The 14002-nt window shown below is 37.9% G+C and overlaps 1 protein-coding gene across 2 annotated transcripts in view; it reads right to left on the bottom strand.

Moving 5' to 3' along the window:
- Positions 1–4189, bottom strand: part of phf21aa (PHD finger protein 21Aa) — a 46791-nt gene extending 42602 nt beyond the window's left edge. For both annotated transcript variants that reach the window (XM_036583994.1, XM_036583992.1), the window contains exon 1: positions 3921–4189. The gene's annotated coding sequence lies outside the window, so the exon portion shown is untranslated. The remainder of the gene's footprint in view (positions 1–3920) is intronic.
- Positions 4190–14002: the final 9813 nt, after the last annotated feature.

Genomic DNA, 14002 nt, shown 5'->3' with positions numbered 1-14002 from the left:
TGCCAACTCCCCTGTCATTTCTGCTCGTAAAGTGCACTGATGCTCCCCCATGGTCATTTTTCCTATGGGAAAGTGACCAGCAAAGCCTTAGCAGCTTTGACCAATGAGCTTGCAAATCTCTTTCTTCTACAGCAAGTTTGCCAGGCTGTTGTCATATGATCTAAACATGGCACTGCCCATGTGTGGACCCGCAGCCACTTATGATAAAATGGTATATACAAACCTGTGAAGTAATTTGAGACTCTGTCTCAGGGGAGTCAATATTATGACAGAAAGTTAAAGACAATGACAAATCACTTTAGTACATAGTGTCTTGGTTATTTTCGATGATAAACATTATTTACTGCCCCTTTAAAATACTAATTGGGAATTTACAACAGTAGTACAATAGTACAACAGACCGATCAGGTAAAAACAGGTGAAAGGGACAAGACGCTGAAGCAATTTTTTTTTTTTTTTACTGCTTTAGCGCTAAAGATGATGTTACCACTTTTTCTTTCCTAATACCAATACTGATATTGAAACCTTGAGTATCAGCCAATACCAATCTGAAATTTCTTCTTTACTATGCTTTAAAATGATCTATTTTAATTTAAGCATTTCACTTAAAATTAACATCTAAAAGCAGGAGATCATTCTCAAACTTCTCAAACACTCTACTACCCCACAGGAGGAAAAGCACAGCTAACAACATGACATCACACGAAGTGAGTGTTTGTTTTCTATTTTAGGCTAGAACTGTTACAGGACTGGATCAGATATTTTTTTTTCCCTTCAGATATGCGATGAGGCACATTCTAAAGATATTTACCCAATATCCATACCTGTCGAAACCAATCTAGATAGCGCCTCTGTACTTAGAGAGCATTATATGTACCTTTACTGCCCAAAAAAAAATCTGACTCATGCATAATCTGTCTCTTAACTCAGATGCCTCGCATGAAATGAAAGACCATTATTCATAAATGTGGATAGCTACATAATTATTGTATGACATGTAATAAGCTAAGTTAAAAGAGTTAGCCGTATTTCATCAGACATTATTATCCTTTAGGATTTTGAAAAGCTAATTTACAATGAAATAATTCCATATAATCTCGCACTCCTCGGGTATAAAAACTTAAGTGGAAAAACAGTCCAAATTTTAAGATCGTTTTTTAAAAACCTGACCCCACCAAAAACTAGCTCCAGTTGGCCTTTGAATATCACGATAATTTAAATAAGTGCCAGTATTGTGTAAACGATAGTTATTTTGTTCGCTTTCACACACACACACACACACACACACACACAATTATCCTCCTGGGTCAAGAGGGTATGTTTTCACCTGCCACTTATTTTCCTTATATTCCCTTTGTACAATCCTAGATAGTTCAAAAATGTATACATCAGAAAATACTGTGCTTAATTGTACATTATATATACACACCATCACCAATTAGGTAACTACACCAATACATAATTTGAAAGCCACTTGGAAAGATTATAACATATTTTCAGACTGGCAAAAAAATGCTACTTTCAAATGAAATAAAGAAACTCAGACACATGAGATTAAAACAAACAAGCTCACCCAGAAGGGTGCCAACATGCTTCTCTGGCAATTCCACCCAAATTAATGCAGAGAACCACTGGATGTCAACAGTGTTACATGCTGTCTGTGCAGATTATAGTTATCATTATAAATTATTAAGTAATAGTAGAAGCTAATTCAGATGGTAATTATAATTATATTACCATCAGTGAAAATTCAAGCGATAGAACAAAGGTCTGTAACACTCCCATATGGTACTCAGTAACCGAATGTGGATCATAATAAAACTTGACAAAATTGTTTATCACAATTGTTCTGCAGACAGTAATTGTTTGTCTAAGTTTACAATATCAAAACATTAAGAAGCCAAGCTCACTATATCTCAATTACTATGTTATTACTGCTGTTGTTTATTGTATTACGCTTTTGATCATACCTGCAAATGCTCCACAGCTTACACAGCTGAGTTTACTTATAATATAGAGCTACATTTTAGTTGGCACTGACTTATAATATTCCTGCTGTTCTTTTGGTGTTTGGAGACTATGCTGCTGCTGTACCACAATCTGGCCAAGCAGGTGGAACAATTCCTGATTGTGGCTTTATATTTTTATTAAGAAAAGCACACCACAACTGTTCGCCTGGCTCAGTAAAAGGATCTTGATTTCTCAGTGTTTGTGTGTTTATGTGCATGTGTGTGTGTGTGTGTGTGTGTGTGTGTGTGTGTGTGTGTGTGTAAATGGTAGTGTGCTTGCTGGCTTATCAATAGTTTCTGTATCAGCAGTACAAGTAGCACTCCAGCAAACTTGTAATACCTCATCAGTCTCTGTGAGAGAGCTGAACACGCACACATACAGACTGATAGGGAGAGAGAAACGGAGGGGGAGAGAACAGGCCTACTACTGTGCTAGTCTAGTCTTTTAAGTTTAGAAAATACACATAAAAAATAAAATTCACAACTAACCAGAACTACAATTTCTTTCAACATCCAAAAACAAATAATGTTGCTCACACACATTAACAGATGCAAAGTTATGTGTACTTATCAGTGATGACCTTATTTCTGATTTATTTATCTGAAAAAACATATAAAGTCACTTATGAAGTCTATACAGCCACGTTCCCAACTAAACAGCAAACGCCGTACTTGTAGTAAAGGTATCATTTTGAACAGAGACAACTACCATAACAATAACCTGTTGGGAATTGTGTTAGCCGGCCTGGGGGAAAAAACACAGCATTTCCGTCAAGAACAGCCTTAAACAGTAATCTTAACCAGGCTGAGCTAGTTTTAGGGCTATGAAAGAGAAAAGGGAATGACAAATACCCGAGTAAAGACGACTAAACATCACTAACAAACCTCATCAACAAAGCATAGGAAACCAAACAGCGGCGTTTTTTTCTTCCCCACCCGCATTCCGTTAACCCCCGCCTCTTCTGTGCTCGGATTGGTCAGTAGTATGTACTCACAAGCAGATCGCCGTATGGAGCATGAACTACTAGCCAATCCCAACGAGGGTGACGGGATGCTTCTAGCCAATTCCAGCGCGGGAAGGCGCGGCTTGTTAGAATACGGGTAGGAAGCAAAAAAATAAAAAAATAAATAAATAACGCGTGCCAGCGCATTGCAAACCGGAAATACAGCTCCCACCTCCGATCACTTTACGCTAAGCTCCAACAATCCGACATCTCACTCAGGCCTTCCAGCACTTTCACTCATCTAAAGTCACCTCCACCTACTTCAACAGAGCTTAAAAACACCCACATGACCGAACCATTATCTTGGCTTGGAAGTTGTCCCGCAATAAATTAGTGAAACTTACGGATCTTCGACCGCATCTTCGACGGCCTGTAGACCATCACAGTAGCTCGATTCGTGAAATAAAGAAATTTAGTCACGACGTGAGGTGCATTTTGTTATAAGCTAGGCGAAAGTGCTCAATGCTGCAAGAAAACGCGAAGTGTAGTCGCAATAGCATCCTCGACGTAAGGCAGGCTATGAGGGGTCGCACGTACGCTGCTAAATAAAATAAAATAATAAATAAAAAAAGACACATTTGTGGCTATCTGTAGCTAAGATGTTATTCTGTGTTCAGCCTTTTTGTATCAAATTGGCTTTTATGGTAGTAGACAGCCAGCATCAAGTTCGAGTCTGTTCCTCTTCCCCCTTACCTCCCTCCAAAAAGCTCTCGCCCGAACTCCGGGAATAAGCAGAAACGAACAAAAAAGAGGGCTGATTCGCGCTTGCTCTCAGTCGAGTAACAGTTTTCAGCTAGAGACCTTTCCATCTCGCAGACTTCCTCCTCAGGAAAAAGGCGAACAGAGTTCAGCGGTGCTGAGCATGAAAGTTGCTGTATATAATATAGAAATGCCGAGGTGCACTTACCCTCGTACTCACTTCCAGCAGCAGTCAAACCTCGTTCTCCTCACACACGATTTATTTAAATAAATATTTACTATCACCCTGGATATTTCACAACCGAATCTTGCCCAGCGTGTGAATTTATTCCGCTTGCCCCGTCGGAGTCTCCATTGCGTTTTGTAACGTATCCTCTACGTGGCGAGTTGATTTTTATTTTCCGCTTTTACAAAAATGTATAAAAAGAGGAAAAAAACTGAGCTACAAAACAAGAACTCTTCTTCAATCTCATTCAGCCCGGCCTGTGCACAACATGTATCAATGCGCGTACGAAGCGAGAGAGAATGGGACAGTGAAAGTGTCGTGTGTAAAGCCCAAAATACGCTGAAACAGGACTCTCATTTATTCTTTAGCCCCAATATGGGGTTTATATCGCCACAAACGCCGGCGAAACCGGCCGCGCCGCAACGAAAAGACGAGTTTTAACAAGGGGACTACTTTACGCGACGGTGCGGCGAATTTATTTCACTTTGCCTAAGGAACGGTCAGTGATGCGGCCCCCCATTGCCTAGGGAAAAGGACCCGGATGGAAACCGAAGTTAGTAAGAACAGCGAGGCACCTGCGCGCATAGCATCTCGGGTAATCACACTCCTGCAACTTTACTTCTTTAGGTTTGCTCAGTTAAGTTCGGGTTTCTTCATATATCGTTTTTAAAGCAGACATTATCACAAAGCATCTTTACAGAAGTCTGAGTAAAGACCCCTAGTGAGCAAACCGAGGATGGCAGTACAGCTTCAGAAGAGCTGATGAGAAACACTGAGGAACCAAGATTTAACAGAAGAACTCATCCTCCTCAGACGGTCGCTGGGGTCACTGTGTACCAGTAAACCTATACAAACTCAGAAGATATGCAATGGCAAAATAACAGTAAATCCATAAAATAGGTATTTTTCTGGTACTATTTTGCCTTACAACAACCTGCTTGTAAAAAATGCATTTTAGTACAAAATTTTATCTGAAGACTATCATAAAACAATGTCTCAAATAATTCCTGAACATTTGTTGTAAAAAAAAAAAAAAGTTCTATTATGCACCTTTCAATGGCATTAAACCACCGCTGTGAGGAACTCTGACACAGTAGGCTTCTTAAGAATGGAGCCTTTTTTATGAAACCACTCTGAATAATTTTGTTTACGTCTTACGTCTATATAATTATGCAGAAATTATGAAAAGTAATTAGTGGTTAATTAGAAAATTAGTGGAATTCTCCTTTAATAAGTATTTCAACTTTCCCACTTCAGTTTTGTAGTTAACCTGCTCTGCACAGTTTCATGGTTTCACATAGAGCTGCAAGATGAACCATTTTTATATCAAAATTGCAATTTGAAGCAGAAATTTAAAATCTCAAAAGCTGCAGTTTTAACTCTAGCCTGTGTTAGGGGTGGGCAATATGGCAAAAATATCACAATACTTCAAGACTTTTTTACAATACACAGTATGCATCATGATATTTAGTTTTTATGAGATTAAATAAATTGGAACACACAAAATAGATGAAATAATAATAATAATAATAAGGCTACAACTCCAGTGATTTTTATTCAAAAACAGGCCTAATTATGTTCACTTTGTAATGAAACATAGTTAGCCAGTGTTCTTTAAGTACTGGTGATATCCACAATATGCTTAGAAAAGTGGCATAATTTATCATGATAACAAACAATATTGTCATATCGCCCATCCCTAGGGAGTCTGGGGTAGTACATTTAGCATTCAAACCTCAAGCCAAAAACAATGGATATCTTGGTATTCTTGACCAAAAAAGCCTAAATCTTAATTTATAGAAAATAATCACAATTAAATTGCCATCACAATCTTGGTGTACTACCGTAACATACTCTAACATGGCTCTACCATGTCAGTATCATTGATGTGCTAAAAATGGTCCCCCAGTCAAACAACACCTGGTCAGCAGTGGTCCTATAGTGGTCTCTTTTTACTGATGTATGGAGTTGAAAGCAACCACTTTTTGTGCAGAGAATCAGATGGACTACAGTCAGTCACTGTGTACCTACGAAGTTTCCCTACATGGTAAGTGAACCTGATAAAGTGGTCAGTGAGTGTAGTGCAAGGTACGTGTATCTCACTGCAAACTCAGGGTAATTTGTATGAATGCCTTATAAAGAGTAACACGCTTGATATAACCTGTTTTAGCTACCATAGACTTTCTACTGAAACATGAACTGAAAGGGGAACTGGTCTGGTATTACAGTATTGTCAGAGTATAGCTACATCGCTGGTCAAATGTTTGAGTACACTTGAAAAAGAATTTTCCCCTTTTCCCATAATCGTCAAAGTCCTTTGCAGCATTTGTCTATTCACAAGCTACTTTACCATTACTTTAAACAGGTTTACAAGTCTGTAATGATAGCAAAAAGCAGTAGAAAATTGAGAATATATCACATCTTAAAGGCTCATTTACTTGCAACACCAGACACTGCACTAGTTAGTTAGTTAGGTTAGCTGTTGCCAAGCAAAGATGACAATGATGGATTAATGTTAGCGTTACTAACTGCCTAAAAATACTAACTGTCACAGCCATAATGTTAACCTGCCATATTGCGGAACAACACCTAGGGTACCTTGATAGCGTTAACTGACTAAACTGAAAAGGCGTCAATACTTTACTAGGCCACTATAAAGTAGAGCTGAAGTTGATTATCAAAATTACACAAATAGAAATTGTTAGCATTATTATACTGATACTACTACTACAAATAGGAAAAATAATAATAAATTAATAAAGCGTATAGCATATACAATGACCATGATCTGGTGTTGATCCTTTGAGTTTCTGTTTAAATTTGAATTTGAAATTAGTGAGACCATGGGTGCGGGCTAAGTTAGTGGTTACAGGGCGCTGATTAAAGTAGTACTGATTAAAGGACCCACATCCTGCAATTTATTTTTTCCCTGAAGCACACCTATGACAATTGCAGGCTGTTTTTGCAGCTTAATTTCCATAAACTGTACTTACTCTGCACTATGTTCTGAAACGTTAGCAGTGTTTACATAACACATAAAATTATTTTATTTTTAAAAAATAAGGAAAACTAATTTTCTATTAATTGAGCCATTTAAACCACACAAACTGACTTTAATCAGTATGTGGATAAAAACTCAACCATGTCAAACCTGTGCATCGTAGTATAATGGACTAACCATATTCTGGCCTTCAAGGTATCAGTTTAATGGTGCAAGGTCCTTGTGTCATTTTCCAGTTTTACTTATAGGTTTCTGTTATTTTCAGCACACTTCGGAAAGACTATACATTTATGAAATGAAAATGTAAAGTGAGGTCAATACAGGGCATTTAAAAATATATAAGTTGTAAATTAAAAATGAAAACATATTACAACATTTAAAACAAACAGATCTTCAAACCAAAAAATATTCACTTCAGATTTCTTTACCACACAACTCACACAATCACAACTTCACAAATACAAGGCATGTGCTTAGCAAGTTTCAACAGGAAGTCTCCTAACATGTCTTTGCAACTCTGTTCCAGCAATTCCCAGATTCCCAGCACTCGCACCTCACTTCAGCCTACCACAGGTGTTAAGGTGATGATGTGGCCAAAAATCTAATTTACAGTTTTCCCACCAGCACCCCCCCCACCCACCCCAATTTAATCAATAAGTCAAGATATGTTTCGTGCTTTTTCGGTTTTGCACTGGAGCTAGGAGGCTAATTTAGCTAACAAGAAGTCAACATAATACAAACTTACCTAAATCATCACACGACTGCTCAAGTTAATCTGAAATATTCTTGCTTATGTGATGCTGTAAGACACATAGTTATACAATAAATAGATAAAAGTGACATAAAAATAGTAGTAGCAGCTATGCTGAAGCCTGATCCCCTACCGGTTTTGGAAACACAGTACTGTGCAAAAGTCAGACACCACCCTTCATTTATTTAATTATTTGTCAAAACATCCACTAAGTATAAGTTATACACTTTTCAGCATCAGAAATAGCAGAAAACACACTGTTAAAAATGAAAGGACTTCCATCACACAATCCTGCTAGACAATTTTCCTTTTGGGTATGCGCTTATGGATGGCTATGGCATTGCTGGGGCTCAAATTCACAACCTCCTGTTGGGGTGACAGCTTAGTCCACTGCACCACTCAGGAACACAGAAAGTAACTTTTTTGTGTCTACAAATGTTCAATACACTGGAGACTAGCACAGTCTCATGTGGTGCAACTGTCTAATAATTCATTCCAACATCAGAAGACTAGTAGGGAAATTCAGTAAAAGAGATGTAGCTTAAGTTTTGTTTATCTAATTGAGATGCAGACCTAGAAACAGTAGCTGGGAGGATTTTTGACTCAACTAAGAAGTTTGAGTTGGGTAAACTCTGGTGACCTCAAGTTGAGTCAACTCAAGAAAAGCTATGTAATCAGTTACTACATCATTTTAAGTCAAGCAGACTTCTCATTTTTTACAGTGCATATGTTTAACAAATGGAATCCTCAACAACTAAATATAATAGTTTTCTGCTTTCACAATGCAAGTAATCCCATTTACAAATTTAGACTAATCAGTTTGTCAAATCTTACTTCATACTAAATTATCTTTTTTGTCTTTTTCCTATTTCTCAGTAGCATCCTCTTGACAGCTACACATCCTTTCAGACATTGAGTTGTCTTCTCACAGTGGAAGGATGCACAGAAACATCTGTGGATAGTGTCAGATCTGAAGCAAAAGTAGAGCTTTGTTTTCTTCGTTATTATCTTCTAAAGATGAAAAGCTTGAAGTACTGTTTATCTATTGATGGCTTTTTGTGGTTTACCAGGTCTTACACAGTTGTCAAGAGTCACATTTTATCTAAATCTTGTAATCATTTTTGAACTTCAGTTTTACAAACCTAGCTTTAGAAACCTTTTCACTTATTTTCTTTTGACATTTCCCTTCCTTATGCAATTGGATTATCCTATATCTACTCTTCTCAGAAAAATCTTTATTAGGCACTTTATAAACTCAATTCCTATTCCAAGTTGAAACAAAAGGAAAAATGTATTTAAAGCAGCAATGATTTGACCTACCTGTCCAGGGTGTATCATGCCTTCTGCCCAATGACTGCTGGGATAGGCTCCAGCTCCCCCCCGTGACCCGTAAGGATAAGCAGCTTAGAAGATGTGTAGAAGAAGATGACCTTTTCAATTGAAAATAGTACAAATACAAGATATTGGATATTTCAACTGGTGGCATGGTGGTGCAGTGGATAGTGCTGTTGCCTCACAACAAAACAGGCCTGGGTTTGATTCCTGGTTGGGTGACCAGCGTGGGTTTAATTCGACATGCTAAATTGCCCCTAGGTGTGTCTGGACTGATGATCTGTCCAGGGTATGTCCTGCTTTCTGCTCAATGATTGCTTGGTTAGGCTCCAGCACCCCCCACCCTGTGACCCAGAAGGATAAGTGCTTTAGAAAGCCTTTGTGTTATATATTCATATACACTTTTTCTGAATTTAATGCCTACAACATGTTCCAAAAAAGTTGGGACAGGGGCATGTTTACCACTGTGTTACATCACCTTTCCTTTTAATAATGTTAAGTAATCATTTGGGAACTGAGGACACCATGTAGTTTTTCCCCATTCTTACTTGATATAAAACTTCAGCTGCTAAACAGTCTGCAGTTTCTGCCAGTCTAGAACCTGCACTCTGTTACTACAAAGCCAAGCTGCAGAACGTAGCTTGGCATTGTCTTGCTGAAACAAGCAGGGACGACATTGAAAAAGACGTTGTCTAGATGGCAGCATATGTTGCTCCAAAATGCGTATGTAACCCTCAGCATTAATGGTGCCTTCAGAGATGTGCAAGTTACCCATTGCCAATGGCACTATTACATGCCCATACCATGACAGACACAGGCTTTTGAACTTTGGGTAGTTGTTTGTGTGAATGTTAGTGTCTCTTTGAAGGGGAACATCATGTCAGTGAGAGGACACTGCTGTAACACTGGCTTTAGCTTGTGTTTAATGGCTGTTTTGACTGGAAATAAAGTAAATGTAAGAGTGGTCTCTGACATTTGCACAGTACTGTACATGTATGTGTGTACACATGTACATGTGTTGTTTCACTTAATTTGTTTGCTTGTTAATATATCTTAATTTGAGCTGCTGCGAAGAAAAAACCTTTAGCAAAATCTTTACTTTTACTTTTTTATATTTTGCTTTATTTTGACTTTATTATACTTCCTTTCGTAAACGTTTTAGGGGGCTGAGATCTGAAGACTGGACAAGATGATTGCCTTTCACTCCAGATTGACATGCCTGTTTCACATCTGTAAGATGCTTTTATACTTAGGTTCTGCATATAACACTACATTATACATATTTCAGATTTTTTCCTAATTTTGAAAATAACACTTTACTCTTAACAGGCTCAAATAAGTGATACTTGAAGTTTGAGCTGGCATTCTCTGCAAAAAACATTTGCTGTCAAATGATAACAACAGGACAGTTCAGATTCAGGACCTCAATTAAGGACACACTCTGTCTACACTGCTTGTGTTTATACAATTTTGCAACATTCAGGATCTATTTACCCAGTGTATTCATTTCATTGTATTTATTTATGGCATATAGAATATATTTCATTGTGTTGAATACTAATGTTTTATGTCCACGCTTCATTTACTGTTCTCTAAATAGTGAGACAATAGCTGGAAGGCAGATTATAATAGACTATTTGTTAACAGTGGCCAATAAAACTCGAATATCACAGGAGCTCAGAGTGCAGTAGTGATAAATGACCTGTAGATGGAAGCAGAGTCCTGTACACGCCTCCTTGTTCACTTTTTAGACTTTTTGAGATGTGAGTAAATCAAAAGCTTATAAACCCTAATAAAAGCTTATAACTTATAAAAATGACTTGAACTGAGGCTTTTTATTAAAAGATAAAAAAGCCTTGCAACCAGATGACATTTATTAAAAGAATTTGATGTAAACAGATGTTCTTATGTTCTTATTTAACTAATTTCACTACAAAGTAACATACACATAGATAGACATCCATCCATCCATCCATCCATCCATCAGCTAAACCGCTTATCCTTCTGGGTCACGGTGGGGTGCTGGAGCCTATCCCAGCTGTCATTGGGCGAAAGGCGGGATACACCCTGGACAGGTCACCAGTCCATCGCAGGACAGACAGACAGACAGACATACATATACAATCCCGCACACATTCACACCTAGGGGTAATTCAGCATTTCCAATTGGCCTGACTGCATGTCTTTGGACCGTGGGAGGAAACCGGAGTATAGATAGATAGATAGATTAATTTAATTCATCTTTTTAATGGACCAAGTGTTTGTAACTGTAATGTCCTGGTAACAGGAAAATTAATTTTCAGATTTTTTTTTTTAGACTTGACTTGTAAAAAATCAGGCTAGAGTCAACCTGAAATGATTTTTTTGTTACCTTGTTAAGTCATGTCCCTGGTCATACTAAGCACAATATCATGTCATTAAAAGGGTCTATATTCTGCATTTTTATTTTTCATTTATTTAATGCCCGCTTATAAAATTTATGTGCTTTTATGAACCAAGACGTAATTCATGTTTACATGACCATTTTCCATCTACTCGTTTGTGCTTAGTATTGAACAAACTGTTTTTTGTTATTGTTCCTTCAAAACCGACATATGTAAATGAGCTCTGTTTTGATTGGCTGCCCTGTGTTGCACTTCATTTCTTAGAGAAATTATAAGCATGAATAGGTGTTGCTAAACTGCTGCAGGCTGAATAGGTGGATAAATGTAAATGTATTTTGAGTGACATTACAAAAACAATCAATTTAAAACCTAGCCTAGTAAGTGAACTTCATATACAACTTTACATATACTACATTTATATACTATGTCAGTCTCTTTTAGGAAAAAATAAGTGAAAAAAAATCAGTTTTCCACGATATGTATCCTGCTTTACTGTAATCTTCAGTCAAAGTGTAATGACTGTCTCTGAAACGATTTTTGACTGTATTGTATGCCAGCAGAGTGACAAAACATATTTTCCAATAGCATCATGCAACTCACCCCCCCACTCCCCACCTCCCTCTGAAGATGACACCATTGCATTATTATGTAGATAACTCTGGCTGCATACTGAAATATTTAGCCAGTCTTGTATGATATGATAGGATATCCAGGTATCCATTGGCATACTACATCCGAGCTCAATCCGGACTCAAGCAGTATGTAGTAGGCTATTTGAACAGAGCCCATAACGCCTGTGATCTCTTGAGTCTGTCATTATGGTCTGTGATTCTAAAGCATCAGTCAAACACTGTCTGACTCATTCCCTGCCTCGCAAGCTGCCTTCCTTTGCCGCCCTCCGTGATTGGTCAGCTGCTCCTCAGTGAAAGGATAATTCTAGAACTCTAGCTGTTTGAGTGAGTGATGGGACTGCTTGGTTTAGTCTGATGTAATACTGTCATGTCTAATCCACCCCGCTGATGACTACTTACCTTTTTTTTGTAAATTTTGTAGCAGAAGTGAATTCAGGGTGGGGTGACCTCCTTTGCATTTTGACCTTGATCTAAACCCTTTCATCAGAGTGACCACAGCCTCCACTCACTAAACCAGACATTCATACAGCTAAAGTCTCCCACCCTGCCCACAACACGACACATACACACACACACACGCATGCACACACACACACACACACACACAATCGTGTACAACCACAAATAAGCAGGAGAGAGAGGCAGGAAACGAGGCACGAAGAGAAGGACATCTCTTAGCTTTAAATACTTTTTACATTGATACGTGCAGCCGTAATAGAGTAACCTGGGGGTAGGTTCCCAGTATAGACTAGCAATGGAATTCATGCTGGTCTGTACTGTTTTTTCAGCAGGGTATTTTCTCTCCTGATCAAATGATTTGGCAAAATCTAATCTCAACACATTTACTGACTGGTTGTGGTCCAATCTATTATGAAATTCTAACTGGATGCCTTTATTCCCCTGCAAACTTTTTGGGGTCAGTTGATATAATTTTTTTGTCGTGGCATAATGGTAATGTAGACATTTGTACAAAGTTATAGAAAGAAAAGTGACTGAGTGGTTTTGGAGAAAGCACATACAGTTTTGAAAGGAAACATAAGTTTTGTTTTCTTTTGAAGTGAAAAAGTCAAGTTAGACTTTTGGGACAAGAAGCCCCCCAAACACAGGACAATACTGCCCTAAATATGTAATTTAGTCAGGGCTTCATCAGAATTCTTGCCCTAGGTTGGCAGCTAGCATCTGAAATTTACTTCATAAAGCAAGGCCTTAAAACAGTAGTTTGGTGTTTTCCCCATACCATCTTCTTAGCTTTAAACTGGAACCAAATCGACAAAAATACAGACAAAATTCAGGCTTCAAAATGGCTGTTAATATTCTGTTTAGCTATGGTACATATTAGCACTGGAGTTACTAGGCTAATCATGCTAACAGTCACTTAAAGGCAGTAGTCACCTAAAATCTTCACCATAAATACATCTCCAAAACTGCTCTCAACCCAGACTGCACCAATATCTTCATTAAGGTTGCAGAGCATTGTTAAAGCGTTTTAGGATATTTGCTGTGAGCTATAAAATTGAACAAAACTTGATTGTGTAGCTGAATGCTGCTGGCAGCCATTTTACACAGGTTAGTATTTGTTGTGCTAAATTTCAGGTCCCTTGCATGCATGCATGTCACACAGGCATATGTTTGGATTTAGTCTTACAGTTTGCACAATGCTAATTGGTGGTCATAAACCTCCATTATTTCTTAGCCACATTAGCATTACAGTTCCAATGCAAAACTAAAGAGGCAAACTCTGGACACCAAACACGTCTTGTGAGAAATGTTCAAAAAACATCAAAGATGTCTTGGGAGATCCACTACATTTGGGAAAAATTGTGTCATTTAGATTTTTTGCTAAACAATCTCTTAAAATCATTCTTCAGTCACATGAGTATTGCACCATGCCCTACCTTTTCTTTCTCTCATTTCCAGTGTTCTTCTCATTTTCATCTATTCATCTTTGTCTTACTTCAAAGAAT

The sequence above is a fragment of the Colossoma macropomum genome, unplaced genomic scaffold (genome assembly GCF_904425465.1).
Source record: "Colossoma macropomum unplaced genomic scaffold, Colossoma_macropomum, whole genome shotgun sequence".
NCBI lineage: Eukaryota > Metazoa > Chordata > Actinopteri > Characiformes > Serrasalmidae > Colossoma > Colossoma macropomum.
The sequence above is the reverse complement of the archived record's forward strand: the minus strand, read 5'-3'. Positions and strand labels throughout refer to the sequence as shown.